Source organism: Brachyhypopomus gauderio, chromosome 16 (assembly GCF_052324685.1).
Source record: "Brachyhypopomus gauderio isolate BG-103 chromosome 16, BGAUD_0.2, whole genome shotgun sequence".
NCBI classification, from domain to species: domain Eukaryota; kingdom Metazoa; phylum Chordata; class Actinopteri; order Gymnotiformes; family Hypopomidae; genus Brachyhypopomus; species Brachyhypopomus gauderio.
In genome coordinates this window covers 14,532,948-14,550,418 of record NC_135226.1, presented here as the reverse complement: position 1 = coordinate 14,550,418, position 17,471 = coordinate 14,532,948, and positions in this window count along the sequence as shown.

The window sequence follows — 17,471 nt, the reverse complement described above, 5'->3', positions numbered from 1 at the left end:
GCCAAAGGCAAGGTCACACCTGTCGATCCTGAACCCTGCAACTGCTCTGGAACGGAAATTCTCTGCCGAGATAAAGAATCAGCATTTTTATTTACACGACCTGGTCTGTAACGGATGGTATAATGGAACGCCGACAGTTGGGCAACCCAACGCTGTTCTGTAGCACCCAACTTGGCTGTGTCCAAATGACTCAACGGGTTATTGTCTGTCCAGACAATACACTCCTGGCCCCAAAGGTACTCACGAAATTTCTCCGTCATAGCCCACTTCAACCCCAAAAACTCCAACTTCATTGAGCTGTACAACTTCTCATTAGGGTTTAGACTACGACTCGCATAAGCAACGGGGCGCACTCGACCATCCTGCTCCTGGGACAATACAGCTCCCAAGCCCTGGTGACTGGCATCGACCTCCAAAATAAATGGGAGAGAGAAGTTAGCAAAAGCAAGTGTAGGTGCATCCACAAGCTTACGTTTCAGTGTCTGAAAACTGGTCTCACACTGTTCTACCCAGAGATCTAACAACCTAGGCCCATGACCTTTCCTAATCTTGGTCCCTCCCACTTCAGCTACTAGGCGATGCAATGGGGCAGCCATCTCTGAAAAGCCCTGAATGAAACGCCGATAATAACTGGCGAAGCCAAGAAATGAACGTAGCTCAGAAACTGAAGTGGGACGGGGCCAGTTGGCCACAGCAGATACCTTCTCAGGATCGGTAGACACCCCTTTATCAGAGACCAGATGGCCCAGGTACCGAACTTGACGTCGAAAGAAACAGCATTTTTCCAACTTGGCCTTCAGGCCTGCTTGACCTAGTCGATTCAAAACCAACTCCAAACGGCTCAGGTGCTGATCCAGGTCTGAAGAAAATACAATGATGTCGTCAAGATATAACAACAATGATTGACAGTTTTGGTCCCCAAACATCCTTTCCATCAGTCTCTGGAAGGTACTAGGGGCATTACACAGCCCGAAAGGCATACGGTTGAACTGGAATAGGCCAAAGGGAGTACAGAAAGCTGTCTTTGGGCGGTCAGCCTCAGTAACTGGGATCTGGTTGTAGCCACTAGCCAAATCCATGGTTGAAAACCACTGGGCCCCTGATAGTGCATCCAAAGTCTCTTCAATCCTAGGCAGAGGGAATGCATCCTTCCTAGTTTTGTTGTTAAGTTGCCTATAATCAACGCACATGCGGAGGCTACCATCTTTTTTCTTAACCAGGACAATAGGTGAAGCATAAGGGCTACAACTCTCCTGAATAACCTGGCTCTCAAGCAGCTGGTGAATATGAGCCTTGACAGAGTCATAATCGGATGGAGGGATACGCCTGTACCTCTGTCTTATTGGTACATCATCCAACAAAGGAATGTCATGTGAAATTAACCCAGTACAACCGATATCACCTTCGAAGGAGGAAAACACTGCCGCATGCTTACAAAGAAGAGACCGTACCTTCTCCTGGTCTACTTGAGACAGCACAGACAGATCTAAAGCCTCAATCTGCTCCAATATTGGACTGGACTGAACAGTATGGGCCTGAACTTGGGCAACCACCATAGAGGGTTCACTCACCCCCGTAACTCCAGCCGGCAGACTCACAACCTGTACACCGGTCAGTGATGCTAAGGGACAATGTGGAGGCAAAGAAACACTGGAGCAACCCACATTTACCAACGGTACATAGACGGTCCCTCGAACTACCTTAACCAAAGAGACAGCAACTAACAGACCATCAGGTAAGGCACCCAAAGTATCCGAGGGTTCAACTAGGACCCCTGTACTGCACTCACTGAGCTGACTGGAACACGTGGCTGCAACCATCTTAAACGTACCGGCTGGTATTCGAACAGGTCTCCGTCCCCTTACTCTAGCTACCCCTGTGTCTACAGTTGAGGGCCCATCAGAAGCCTGATGACAGTACTGCAGGGCTTGCTGCCAAGGTGAGGACGCATGTACAACTGGGGGAAGATCAAACAATGCAGGACCATGCTGGCAAAAGAGCTCCTGATAGCATTCTCTGATGACGTTCATACCCAAAACGCCCGGGACTATAGATGACGTATTAGAACCTGGAGGATCCTTAACTACCAGCCAACCCCTTCTAGGAATGGACTTTCCAAGTACTTCCACAGTTAGCTCCACGTAGCCCACATAAGGTATCTCTAGCCCGTTAGCGGCACGAAGCTGTAACCACTGGCAGGAATGCAAGTCTCCCTGAATGTGCTGACGAAAGAAACTTTCAACTATGGTTGAAACCATCGACCCCGTGTCAAGCAAGCAATTAACCACCACTCCCCCCAACCGGATAGCCACTTTTGGACACTGTCCAACTAAGGATGGAGCGGTAAACTGATGTGGAGAGTGCTGTGAGGCAGAGCCAGTACTGTCCCCTCCCAATGTGTGGCTCTGCACACTGGAGGGAGCTAGTTTTCCGCCGGCTGAGAGCTAGGGGCAACACGGCCCGGATGGAAAGCCCCTATTGGGTGCGCTGGAACACGCTCATTATCACAGTCTCTAGCATAGTGTCCGGATTTTTGACACCGCCTACAAATTACATTAGGCCGGCTGCTAGGACCAGTAGGCCGAGGAGAAGCATACAAGCCAGCAATACTCTGTGTTAACTGATTAATCTGTTCTTGTTGTTTGAGTAGCATAGCTCTTAATTCTGTCATCTCAGGAGATTTAAAATTATCTGCAGAATGTCGAACCCCATAAGTCTCCCTAGACATTTGCAGCGCACACATTGAGGGGACAGAATGGCTCCTACCTCTCCCATCATCTGGCCTACTCTCACGCTCCCATCGGATAGCCGCTGCCCGTATCTGTAGCATGGAAAGCTCTGGTGTCTGACGGACCAACTGCTTCAGTTCCCTACGGAGGGCAGAGTCCTTAACATTCTCCACAAATTGGTCACGAACCAACACATCAGCATTAGGCACTACATAAGATGCACACTGCTTTATTTTATCCATGAGAGCCAAAAGGGCATGCGAGTATTCCTGCAAAGACTCCCCTTCCAGTTGCTTACGGCAAAAGAAGCTCTCCTGCAAGGCAACATATGACCTTGAACACCCATATAGCTCTTGAAGTATAGATAAAATTTTCTGTGGGTCCTCCCTTTCCACCCTAGGCCTATACCTTATTTCATCCTTAGCTTCTCCTTCAAGATGATCTAGCATAAAATAGGCCTGGTCAAGGGGTGCCAAATGGCGTGCACGGATGCTAGCCTGTACCTCCTCACTCCACTCCTCGATACTTATACCAGCCCTGCCCCTAAACACTGGGCATTTACGCTCACGGGGAATATACAGCAACCTCTCAACTGGAACAGGGTTACTCACAGTCTCTCGAGACTCACCACCACTACTGGGGCCTGGCTGAGACTGGGAAGCAGCATTCTCCTGCAACAGGCGCTCATTTTCTGCCTGCAGCCGTCTTACCAGCTCTCTCATTTCCTGGAGCTCACTGGCCATGGTAAAACAAAAAAAAGTGGAATAGAGAAAAGGTGGGAAATAAAAATCACTGGGTTAGCTTTAAGGACCTCCCTACAGGTACCCAACTAAAATCCTTGGGACCAACACCAACTGCTGTTTTGCCTTTAAACCAAAATAACCAAAAGAAATACAACTGAACTCCCAAAAATACGTCTCTGTTTCAAATCCTGCCGACTATACGCCACAAATGTGACCCTTGTTAAGGTGAGCTGTAAGCTCGACTACGCCACCTGGGGAGTTTCACCCCAGGAAATATAACCCAAAAGCACACAGGTTCATTTAAAGAAAGGGGCAGAGACGTGAAATTTGGTTCAGTGTACAACTTTTTACTTAAAGGTAAAATTGGAAATAACATTAAAATGCACAGCTTTATTAATAACTTGGTTAAGAAAATCACAATTTAGAATAAAGTAAAAAATTTTTAAAATACCAACACAGGGGTACTGGCAGTGCTAGGTCTCATTGTAGTATTATCATACATATGCTTAAAACTGGCTTCAGACCTTCAATGATTATCCTGGTAACGACTGTACCACACACACATACACACAGCTTTCAAAAACCTCAAAAGGTGATGACTCCAACCACAGCAGACCAAAGTGTAAAGGTGAAAGATTATCCCCGAAGGGTAACCAGCCATCCAGGAAACACCCGTGCACAGAAGTATTCTGACGAACAGATAAAAGACATGAATGATTAATACGCTATTATAACTTTAAAACTCACTGCAGCCAGTATCCCTAATGTTAATTTAAAAAAAAAAGAGATCAAGTTCACATAGAACAAAGAAAAGAAATCCAATACCGCTCGGGGGTTAATTCAAAAGAAACAATCAAGAGAACTAAACTAAATAAACGGAAGAATCACAAAAAGTTTAATTATAATCAAATAAACAAAATAACTGAAACAATATTATAACACTGATTTAACCCCCACAAAAACAACCAAGGCAAAACAGCAGAAGACTAGAGGAGGCTCTGCTCAGCGCCACCTAGGCCCTTCCCGTGGCGACACTCCAGAACTCCTAATTAAAAACAACATTTTAAGTAAATTAAAAATAAGCTATCTTTAAACAAGTGATATGAAAAACCACATCTACTGAGCCCACATACCTTCAAGCTTGATTTACCATTACATAGGACCCCTTGCTCCAATTGCAATGCTTCCAGTGTCTGAGATAATAAAACCAGGATTCCCGTGCCTTACGACGCGGTTTTCTAAACACACCCGTTTTCAAGCACGCCAAGGGATATACCTAAACATGACGTAATTCGCTGTAAGTTGTACATCCTATAATGGTTAAATCCCAAACAAATAGGTGGAAAGTAACTCCAAATGCCTACCTTTCAGCCAGTAGCACTCACATCAATGTAAACAGCCACTTTATACGCGACGTTCCACGTTTAGGCTGCAGCTAACGGCTAGCAGCGTGGTGCGACAACAGAGGGAGGACGCCTGCTTTCCGGCAGAATCCCCTATACATCAATGGGTTCGCGTCACTTTAAAAGCACATTAAACATATACAAGGCACGGAAACGACAGACATACCTTAGCACACCGTCTCAGCAGCAAGTCCCGCAGTAACACGGCCCAAATAATAAGGGAAGCACGAGCTTAGCCCAAAGCGTGCTCACCGTGTATATATACTGGTGCTAAATGACCAAACAACCCGCGCAACACAGAGGGGAGGGGGGAAGCCACTCCCTAACTACGGTGGCTGCCCAAGCCCAGAAACCACTAGGCAGCCCTGTGACAGCTCTGCCTGTTACACTAGCACACCTGATCAGCCGAACCAGGTGTGTTTGATCAGGAGAACCATGAAGATGCACTTTCCTCTGACACAGATGCGGGACCAGATCTGGGGACGTGGACATGCGCACCACGGAGCAGAAAGCTCGTCAAACCACTTCAAGCCATGAATTAGTTGCAATGGACGTACTCCTGGTCATAACAAAAAAACGTGCAGTCCCACGAGGCCTTGGGAATAAGACATGCCCGGGCTTCCTCTCAAGGAGAGAGGGCAGACGCACACCAGGAAGAAGACAGAGGGATGGGAGATTACCAGAATGCGAACCTCACAAACGTCTGGCGCGGTGATCCGCCGCATGTCCTCCGTGCAGCCTGAGCTGCGTATTTTCATTCTCAACATGTGTCATGAGGTCCTGAGCGCTCGTGAGCTTCACTTTTTCATTTTTTTTTCTAAGCGGTTATTGAACTAGAAATGAAAGGAATGAAAAAATACAGCTCAAGTATTTTATAAATAACAAAAAAATCAACTAGACGTTGAATCCGAGCTTAGTTTTTTTTTTTTAAGCACATTCGGTTCATTTACGTGCTGGATGTTAACACATCTTGCCTTTATTAGACGGAGGAGAGATGGAGGCAGGAAAAGGGAAGTAGATCAGTAAATGGAATGACAGAACTCTGAATGAAAAGGCTGCGAAAGCAGAAAGATAACGAGTTGTATAAATGGCGAGCTTGGGATTGTAAGATTACAAGTGATAGGATTAATGATTTAATCTATTATCAGGTTGCACTCCCTTTACAAAAGTCATATAAATAATAGGGTTATTTGCAGGTTTACAGGTTTAAATCCCCAATGAGGGATAGCAAATAAGTAGTGAGGCAGGTTTTGATCCTCTGAAAACAAGGGCTTTAATGAAGAGCCCTACAATAAAGCACACTTCTCCTCCATCCACTATAAATATGTACACTTAACTTACTTCACTCCCTCTTTAGTAAACCAGAGACATAGCAGCACTGTTTCCGATGTGACTGATAAAGGCTTTTAATGTAAAGTCTAAAGTAAAGCACTGGCATGGGAACAATCTGAATGCATTACTGACACTGCATTTTAAACAGGAAGCTCTTTGACACTGTTTCGGAAGCCTCTCCCGCACGACTAAGCACAGAGTACAGTGTAGATCTGTATATGAACCTTAACGTGCATTCGTCTAATCCAGACTTTGTCCATTTCATCTACAACATCACTCTGGCGCCCAGATGAGGGTGTGGTCTTATCTCAGAGTTTCCTCATGCTGTGTCCGGGTGTTTTCATGGATACTGTTGCCCTTGGCTTTGTTCGGCCTATAGGAATCGAACTGGAGTGAGTCGTGTTCTGAAGGTGATGTCACAGCTGTAGAGCGTCTACCCACCAGGCCTCTTCATCATCACCCTTAGCATCATCATCATCACTATGTGTTTATTTCTTCAGTGTTTTCTCTACAGATGTTTTCTGTTTTGATGCTTTTATGCACAGACGGCTTATACACATTCATCTATTTTTCATGTACACATTCATTCACACACATAAACACACACAAATGGTCATCCTTTCACACCTTCCCTTTCCATGTACACATTCATTCACACACACACACACACACACACATTTTCTCTCTTCCATATACATATTTGGACCAAATCTGTGCAAATGTACCTTTATTTACTCCAAAACGTTAATGATTATGGAGTCTTGATTACTTCACAAAACAAACAGGTTACACATATAATCTAACAGAAAAGGAGAGAAGTGTCTGAACACAATGATTTAGGACACTAAAATAAACTGGAGACTGAAGAAAGTTTAATTGGACCCAGCGCAGAACAAGCAGGGTCCGATCATTCAGCAAACTCACATAGGGCCAAGTGCCCCCACAAAGCAAAGTGTTGCTTCAATCAAGTAATTGCTTTCATTAGGACGGAATGGGAAATAATCTGATCTCAGATCAGTGCTCTAATGGTGCCTGGACACCTGCACAAACCTGAAATCCATTTTCAAAGCTGTTTTCTCTTTGTCTGTGTTCCTCCTTCATCTCCTCACTCTCCTCCCCTCCTCATCTCTGCTCTCATTAAAGAACCGAGCTCTCGCTCTCATCTCTGCTCTCGGTTCTCCTCTCATCCTCTCGTCTTCTTCCTGCTCTCCCCTTTTCTCCTCCTGTGGGAAGAGCGTCGTTTCTCAAGCTGCTTTCTGCTCAAGATCTTTGGGGACTCTCCGTTGCCATGCCAACCGCTGCATCCGTTCTCGTGGTTCTTGTGCTTTTTGGTGCGGCGTGGAGATGGTTTGTCTCACGTGGGCGTCGTGAGGAAGAGGACGCAGGAGGGAGGAAAAGAAGAGAGAGAGAAGAGGGACACCAGAGCACAGAGGGTGGAGAGATATTACATGAGAGAAGGAGAGCAGGAGTGTGGACAGAGGGGTGAGGGGGTGAGAGGGGTGAGAGGAGTGAAAGGAATGAGAGGGGTGAGAGAGTAGTGAGAGGAATGAGAGGAGTCAGAGTGATGAGAGGAGTGAGAGGAGTGAGAATGATGAGAGGTGAGGGGAGTGAGAGAGGTGAAAGGAATGAGAGGGGTGAGAGAGGAGGGAGAGGAGTGAGAGTGATGAGAGAGGTGAGAGGAGTGAGAGAGGTGAGAGTGATGAGAGGTGAGAGGGTCAAAAGGAGTGAGAGAGGTGGGAGGAGTTAGAGGAATGAGAGTGAGTGGGGAGAGAGAGGAGTGAGAGGGATGAAAAGAGTGAGAGGTGAGAGGAGGGAGAGGGGTGAGAGATTAAGAGGAGTGAGAGGTGAGAGGAGGGAGAGGAGTGAGAGAGTGAGAGGCCGTATGGAGACACTGCTGGACAGTGGAGACTGCTGTAGATCACCTGTCTGCTCCACTTCCCCATTTTCTCCTTCCCTAAAGCAACAATGACCTTGCAGTTCAGACGAGGCCCTAGAGAGAGAACTATCACTGCACCAGATTCAACTCTGTGAAGGTGCAACCACTTTAACAGATACTGCTATAAAGGGTTCATGGAAATCTGACAGACCAGCTAACAGCGTACCGACTCCACTAGCTAACCTTGAGGGTTTACCGTCAAATTACACCTTACACCATCAAATTGCACATTTGCAAAGGTTATACACAACTGACATCAACCAAAGTACGTCCAATAAGATCATTTGGGCACTAATAAACTGTTGAAGAAGATTATATACAAGGGGTTCTGAAATTTTTGAGCATACAATCCCAAATGGACCCTACATAATTTATTCCAAACTAATTTAGGGCTATAATTAAGCATTACATTTTTGTCTGTAAGTGCATTTGAATCTTATTTGGATTCATGTGTTGCATTTACATGGCTACACAAAAGGTATTTTGGTTTCTCTTTAACATGCATGTCAACCTACATCCAATGAATGTTTTGGTATATTTGGTGTTCAATTCTTACCGTGTCTCACCAAGTCAGCCACATGATATTGATGTGGATCTTCCATATGTCGATGAACAGAGAAATTTATCAATTTTTATTGCTGAAGAGCTCTGCCGGTCGGAGAACAAAAATGCAGACACCATAAGCACACTCTACGAATCACAAAACCTGTTTGATTAACTTTGATTAAATCAGACGACCCATGTCAGAGGTCTGCCCCATCACAGTGCCAAATAATGGACTCTATCAGTGTAGACCTGCTTGAAACACAAATTAACAGACAAATTTACCAAGCACCCTGGAGCCAATGATTGAAGACCAGCACATTTCCAAAGCTTGTACAGCCAGTCATGAGAGAATCCACCGGGGAGACGACAGGTCTAAAGGAAATATAAACTTATGGGTAAATCCATAATGGCCTTTGACTTATAAAAGACTGCAAAGAAATGACACTAAGTCTCTGTATTAATCATGACATTGATTTTAGTGAATTCACCTCCGTGATACTGGTTTAGCCCAGGGTGGGACATCCTATAATTAAGTGGGGTAGAGAAGGGCACTCTCAATTGAACATTGATTGTACAATGTCCAGTATTTATTGATAAGATTTATGTCACTATGAGAGTATTTGAACCTCTGGTTTACCTTTAATCCTGTTTTTGCCTTTTCACTTTATTTTCCCATTTATGTTTATGAACTGAGGAGGTTAAATCTGCCCGGAGGCATCCCTTGTCTTGGTGTTGTGAGACCTGGATCCTTAAATCAAAACCGCACCCATAAGTTCCAATGGGTTTGATCGTTTTCAGACTGGGAACTTTCACAGATGGTAGCAGCGGAGTACAACAGCAAATGGTTTGACGGTGCAGATGTCCCAACAAACAAGAGGAATAGGAGGGAGTCACGCTACGCAGGCAGCGGAGAGCACAGACGCTAGGAAGAGATTCCTCTGCAGACAACGGCTATGATGCAACAGGCAGAAAGAAATGATAACAAAAGTCGACGGCTAACCGCTACCTGACAACATGAGCGACTGCACCGCAAACAGGTATGAGCGATGAGCAGCTACGCAGTGTGCTGCAGGACTTTGTTCGCATGCAACAACAACAACAACAACAACGAAATCTTTGGCGAGAAGCAGTGAAGCAATAGTAGGGATGATGTTGGCTGAATCACCCACTCAGGCTGCTTCAGGAGGAACCGAGGAGGAGCTGGCCTGAAAAACAGGCTCCTCCTCAGTTCCTTAGGTCCTTTGGTCCACCGAAGCAGAGATGACCCACCAAGAACAGTTGATATGAAATCCCAAGATCAACGCCCACAATGCTACAGACACCAAGGATTCCCACGTTCAAGGGGAGGGAGGACGTCGAGCACAACCAAAGCTACGTAAGGGCAGAGGGGAATATCAGCGTTACACCAGGTTCTGCTGCTAGAAGTAAAAGCCAGTATATGTAGCCATGGACAGATATGATGCTGATCACTACGACAAAGCCAGTACTGAACAACAAAACTTGACAATGATTCTGGAACTTGAGGTACCACGAAACACCAAGAAAACTTTACACCAGTCTAAAGGGCCTCTACAAAAAGTGAATGACACCAAAAGAAACATCCAGGAGTGAAATCAGAGACACTATTATACACGAACAATACTCGAGGAGGGTAAAACCAGAGCTCAGAACCTGGATAATCGAGCACAGTCTAAACTCGGCAGGCCCAGATGTAGAAACAGCAGAGGTCCAGTTCACAAACAGACCACATCAGGCCAAGGGTGCAACCAGTAGTGGCTCTCAGCTGTACCACAGTAGAGTAGCCACACAGAGATCCTGGCGCAATGACACAAATAGTGAGTCACCGCAAATGCTGAGTCATCACGAAGGGACACTGAGATGCTCTAATTAGAACTGGAGTTTAATTGTAAATGCTTGCACTAAGTTTTGATCAAATTTCACTTTCTTAAAAAAAAAGGAGTCTCAATGAACACCAGGATAAAATAGAAAGCACCAGTGAAAATCAGATGTTGGAAATGTAAAGCCTTGACTGATACAGGTGCCAGGCAGCCCACGATTTTAGCAGAATGTTTAGCTGAGACAGATCAAAATTATTCTGGTAAAATTAGAGTGAAATGTATGCATGGGGATGAACAGGTTTATCCAGCAGCAGAAGTCAGCACAGGAATCAACAGCCTGTCATATATCCTTAGAGCGATTATGTGGTGCTCACTGTATGCTGTCATCCTCGGCAGAGACATGCCAAATTTAGAACACCTTTTAAGTGAACAACAGACGGAAGCAGAAGTTACGGCTATGACAACGGCTACAAACCAGGAGAACAAAGTTCGGGAAGAGGGGGGAAAAAAGCTTGGTTGAAAGAAACGCCCGACAACACAGAATTAAAAACCAAGAACACAAAGGTAGAAAATAGAGCAGGTAAGGGAGGAGGCACGCAGAACGGTTTTGGAGCCAAAATGAGTCACGTAAGCCTTCCATCGTGAATATGTGCCTGTTGTTTAATGTTAGTGGAAAACATCCTGTATGTGGTTAAAGGTGACAGGTGAGCTCGAGGCAGGATGCGTTTAAATTAGCATGTTCAAAACCCTGTGTAGGACATCTAGGACACACCGATAGAGTAGCATGTAGATTTGACTGACCCAATCAACACTTAGATGTTGTAAATTTCTGCAAGACTTAACAGAAAGCCAGCTCAAAAAAAATCTGAGAGTGCCATTGATAAATTCGCTCATGGTAGAGACACAATTTTCACAGATTGCAATGGATACAATCAAACCACTTACCTAGAAACCTATATATACCAGTAAGCTGTAACTATGCAACTCACTACCCAGAAGCATTCCCCTTAAGGGAAGTTAAAACACACCAGTTAGAGAATGCACTGGTGCAGTTAATTTCCAGAGTAGCCATACCGAGCGAACTGCTCACTGACCGAGCCACTAATTTGACATCCAAGCAGCTGGGGGAAGTGTTTAGACTCTTGGGGATAAGAGTGGATAAGAACCATACCTCACCGGCCTCAGACAGACGGCCTAGTTGAGTGCTTCAGTGCAGCGCTGAAAGGCATTCTGGGACTAGAGCAGACAAGGATCCCAGACCCCTGTTCACAGCGCCCCAGGCACCCACCGGGCTCTCACCATTACAGCTACTTCGTGGCAGGGAAGTTAAAGGTTTGCTGCCAACACAGAAAGTGGCATGGGAAGGTCATGACACCGAGCCAAAGCCCAGCAGCCTGCGGTAAAGGCCGTAGAGGGAGAAAATGGCACAGTTGACCGAGATGGTCTGCAAAAACACGGAGGAAGCCCAGCGGTGGTTACAGGAGGGGTGTTGTAGAGTGCTGAGGAACAGAGAACTCGTCCCAGGAGAGAAAGTCCTCGTTCTTCTGCAGACGTCTAGCAAAGTGGCAAGTTCTGCAGCAGGTCTTACTGTGGATCAGCCACACGTCACACAACCTACTTCTCCCCAGTAAATATAAGACACTCCCCACATAGGGTCATGACCCCTAGCTTGGGAACCTCTGCAGGTTTTGGTTTGTCTGTTCGTCGATTTTACACCGTGACCGTGGCCGTGGGGAGGGAGTGAGATGTGAGTGTCGTGAAGGAGCTTCTTTTATTCTCCATCACAGAACTTAACAGCAGCAGTACAGTGTCGAGCATGCAAAAGAACAACAGAAAAGAAATGAAATGAAAGCTTAGGCAAAGTGGTAGCAGTAATCCCTTAAAGCGTGGACTCAGCTGCCACTGGCTCACACAAGGACAAGACGCTTGTCGCAGAGCAAGGACGAGACGTGCAGCGCTGGAGGGAGGAGCCCGTGGGCTTTAAATAGGGAGGAACACAAAGAAGGTGCAGGTGAAGGTGATCATGTGTGTGTGTGTGCATGTGTGTGTATGTGAGAGAGAGAGAGAGAGAGAGAGAGAGAGAGAGAGAGAGAGAGAGGGGGCATGTGTGTGGCTGCATGCCGAGTGCACTGTGACATATACATGGTAACAGAATCATAGAACACCAAAAGCACCCCACACACAAAACATGATACAATAAGACTATGCAAAGAACTGAGGCAGGTCTATAGGCCATGAGGGACAGGTAGGTCTTTAAAGGGGATGTCCGAGTCAGCACAAGGGGAGGAGCCAATGAGGCATGGCAGACTGCCCCCCCCCCTCCCCCAGGGTAGGAGCAGACAGCTTTAAAGGCAGCCTTTCCATTTAAACATGGATGGAAGGGAATATTTGTTCAGAAGCTCTGTGTGCTCTGGCGGTGGGATAAGGATGCCGAGGACGAGTGATGTGGTGCTGATCCCTGTAATATTTAAAGAAAGTAAAAAATAAAGGAAGTGACTTAAACTTAATTCCCTCTTCCCAGACGTCTGTCTGCTTGGTGGAAAGAGAAGGATTTTTTCCACCGTTCCTGATTTTAATGATCAACTGAGAGTTGTGCAGATCAGCCCTCTCCAGTCTTACATAAAAGTTGTGCTAATTGTAAATAGTAATCCTTAATAAGGTAGCACAGAATTTCCTCTCTTAAATTGGCAATTGCAACATAACTTTAATTAAACTTTTTACAGTCCACAGCTTATTACAGATTTACTTAATTGCAGAGACAATTAAAAAGATACATATTTCCTGAACCTGGTACTGAAAGTAGCACTACAAACCCACACAATGTAACACAACTCAAACCTCAAACCCACACAATGTAACACAACACCTCCAACTCTCACCTACTGTAACATAACCACACCTCATACCCTCAACAGTAACACAATTCACAGCTCAAACCCTCACAACGGTCACACCCCCCCACAGCTCAAACCCTCACAGCGGTAACGCCCTCTCACAGTTCAAAACCTCACAGCAGTAACGCCCCCTCACTGCTCAAACCCTCACAGTGGTAACGCCCCCTCACTGCTCAAACCCTCACAGTGGTAACGCCCCCTCACAGCTCAAACCCTCACAGTGGTAACGCCCCCTCACAGTGGTAATGCCCCCTCACTGCTCAAACCCTCACAGTGGTAACGCCCCCTCACAGCTCAAACCCTCACAGTGGTAACGCCCCCTCACAGCTCAAACCCTCACAGTGGTAACGCCCACTCACAGTGGTAACGCCCCCTCACTGCTCAAACCCTCACAGTGGTAACGCCCCCTCACAGCTCAAACCCTCACAGTGGTAACGCCCCCTCACAGTGGTAATGCCCCCTCACAGCTCAAACCCTCACAGTGGTAACGCCCCCTCACAGCTCAAACCCTCACAGTGGTAATGCCCCCTCTCAACGGTAACGCCCCCTCACAGCTCAAACCCTCACAATGGTAATACCCCCTCGCAGTGGTAACGCCCCCTCACAGCTCAAACCCTCACAATGGTAATGACCCTTCACAATGGTAATGCCCCCTCACAGCTCAAACCCTCATAGTGGTAATGCCCCCTCTCAACGGTAACACCCCCTCACAGCTCAAACCCTCACAGTGCTAATGCCCCCTCGCAGTGGTAACGCCCCTCACAGCTCAAACCCTCGCAGTGGTAACGCCCCCTCACAGCTCAAACCCTCACAGTGGTAATGCCCCCTCTCAACGGTAACGCCCCCTCACAGCTCAAACCCTCACGGCTACGTTCTTGACAACCAGAAAGCGGAAGATCACGCTTGGTGTGAGCCCCATCTCACAAACGCAAACTGTTACTGCAACATCACAAGCACGCCGTACTTCACTACAGTGGCGTTAGTTTGGTACAGTGGTCCTTGAAACGCTGAGCCACTGTTACTACACACTGAAAGCTCCGGTGACGTCTCTGAACACATTTTATTGGAGGCTCATCGTAAACTCCTTAAACATTTCTTGCCAAACACTTTCCGCAGTGCTCCATCCCTAACCATGAGAAGAATTCCCGTGCCATTTGGAGTGAGACGCTTCTATTTATGAGTCTGTTACCGAAGCAACAAGGGAAAGATGGCCCAAAACGATATCATGCTTTTCCTTTAAGCGGGGGAAACTACGAAGTGCTGTATGACATGATCACATCTGTCAGACGAGATACAGCTGAGCAGGGCTGTTTAACTCAAATAGTCACATTCATAAAAACAGCATTTTGAGGCCTGCATTGCTTACAGATGCACATTGAAGCAAAATAGAAGAAGAGGAGAAGGTAATGGAAGATGATGAAGATACATTTGAGTTATTCTAGCTGACTATTAGCAATAGAGTGAGTGTGAAGGAGTCACGTCTGTCAGTGGAGTCCGGCTTGTGTCACTGGTGTAACTTCTGTTTCTCAATGAAAACAGCTATAGCAGTCAAAACTTCTTTAATACCATTCTACTTTATGTAAAATGTTGTGTAACTTTATTACTGCTCTCAAAGTATGTGGGCTCCATGCATGAAAGCAACTATTACACTTGGCACTAAGTGGGGAAGTTGAAAGATGAGGTGTGAGACATTGTTTCTACTCCACAACAAGTCACAGCCGTAGTGAATGCAATATAAGCCAATAATACCATCTGTCTAAGTGAAGTTAGAAGAGAGCTTGTAAACAGCTATACGTGTGCATTTGCCAGCATTCCTATCATTAGAATCTCGATAATAAATAGAATTCAGATAAAGAAAAATCTGTATAAAACAACTTATCAAGTGCTTTTTGAAAGATCTGTCAATGGTGTTATAGGGTATGTGGAAGACCTCAGAGTTTGCAGGTGAGCAACCATGCCATATTAGTTAGGATGCCTCCTTCACAAAATGTGCTGTGCTGGTCTTATTTCCAGAGTTTCAGAGCCGGAGGCAGGTGCTGTCTTACGCGTGTGTGTCTTTTGCTGGACAGGTGGGACTTCGACAAGACCAAGAATGACATTGGTCCACTCATTAAAGGCAAGCATGCCATTGGTCCACTCATTAAAGGCAAGAATGCCATTGGTCCGCTCATTAAAGGGGCAGAGGTGCCTCGTGTGCAGCCATTAATACACAGGCACTACCAGGGCCGGAGTGGGACACTTTTTCAGCCCGGGAGTTTTATGCCCAAATCCGGCCCAAAATTATTTTTCCCTCCCAATCGGCCCAAACTAGAGATGAACATGAACCGGCCCATCGGGAATCCTCCCGAATCTCCCGATTAGCCACTCCGGCTCTGGGCACTACGAGACCTTGCCATGATAGACCTTTGCCCTTCAAGTCCCCATTCCAGACCCAGCAACAGATCCCCCAGCAATAGATCACCCAGCAATAGATCACCCAGCAATAGATCCACATGCCTAGACCCCCAAGACGTGAGAAACTGCACGGCAGTCTGAGGCAACGTCAGTTTTCATGAGGTAACAGTCGTTGAAGCCCGGTTGAAGATTCATCCAAGATTCTGTTTTACACCTCCCACCATATCCACCATTTTTTACGTCAAATCAAATTGTTCTTGGCACTGGAGGGTGTGGGACTGCTGGGCCCATCAGCAGGACACCCTTCTGCACGGGGTTCTGCTCCGCCTGCACGGGGAAGACACTCCAGAAGAGCTTCATTGTGTGGATGCAGAAACCATTGCATGTGATGGAGATGAGACATTTTATGGCTCGCTGCGAATGGAAAAGAAAATTTTTTGTAAATGTTATTTTTTTTATTTGTAGAAAAAGGCTTTTTCCAGTTGTTTACATTTTTTCATCTTTTTTAACTATTCTTCCACTTACGCAGTTCCCTTTCAGTTCAAACTCTGTACAGAAAACAATGCTATTCATTATTTGTTACATATATTTGTTGTATATTGGTGAAGGTAGTTGCTTACAATGCATTTCAGACTGTGCAAATAATTTATCATCATTATCATTATTGAGGACTAGAAACTCTTGGACTTCTACTATCCTAAAATGTTCACACTGACAGATATTCTCTCCCTCTGCTCTGGGGACTAACTAATCTCTTGATTCACTCTTACCTCTCCCCCCCCCTCTCTCTCTTCCTCTTTCTCTCTGTCTCTCCCCACTCTTCTCTTTTTCGAATCATTCTCTCTCTTACTTTAACTCTCCATCCAAATTAATGTTTCTCACTTTCTCATATTTTCTCTCCCTCCCTCCATTCCTGCCTATTTTGAATTTTGCTTGCTTTACTCTTCCTCTCTCTGTCCCTCTCTCTCACTCTCTGTCCCTCACTCTCAATCTTACTCTCACTCTCACTCCCACTCTCTGTCCCTCACTCTCAATCTTACTCTCACTCTCACTCTCTGTCCCTCACTCTCAATCTCGCTCTCACTCTCACTCCCACTCTCTGTCCCTCACTCTCACTCTGTCCCTCACTTTCAATCTCGCTCTCACTCCCACTCTCACTCTCACTCTTGCTCCCACTCTCACTCTCTGTCCCTCTCTCTCACTCCCACTCTCACTCTTGCTCTCACTCTTGTTATCACTCTTGCTCTCACTTTCACTCTCACTCTCTCCTCAGGTGTCGAGGCTTCACTGTGAAGAAATCCCTCAGCTTTATTAAGAGTTGCTGAAATGGCTGTTTGCTGCTCAGCTGCTTTAACAAGGGGACATGCACACTGTCTAGTTTGGGAGGGGAGGGGGCGGGGGGAGAAGAGAGAGACACGGAAAGAGAGAGTGAGGGATAGAAAGACATAAAAGACAGATGGGAAGAGAGAAAATGGGAGGTAGAGAGAAATGAAGTGTAGTAATTGATGATGAATGCAAGGTTTCATTGAAGGTGACATAAAACAAACACACAAACCCCTTAAACCAATCAGATCTCATTAGTGATGACATTAACAACTCAATGATGCCCTCCGATTGGTCAGCACAACTTCAGTTATGGCACGATGCCCTGTACAC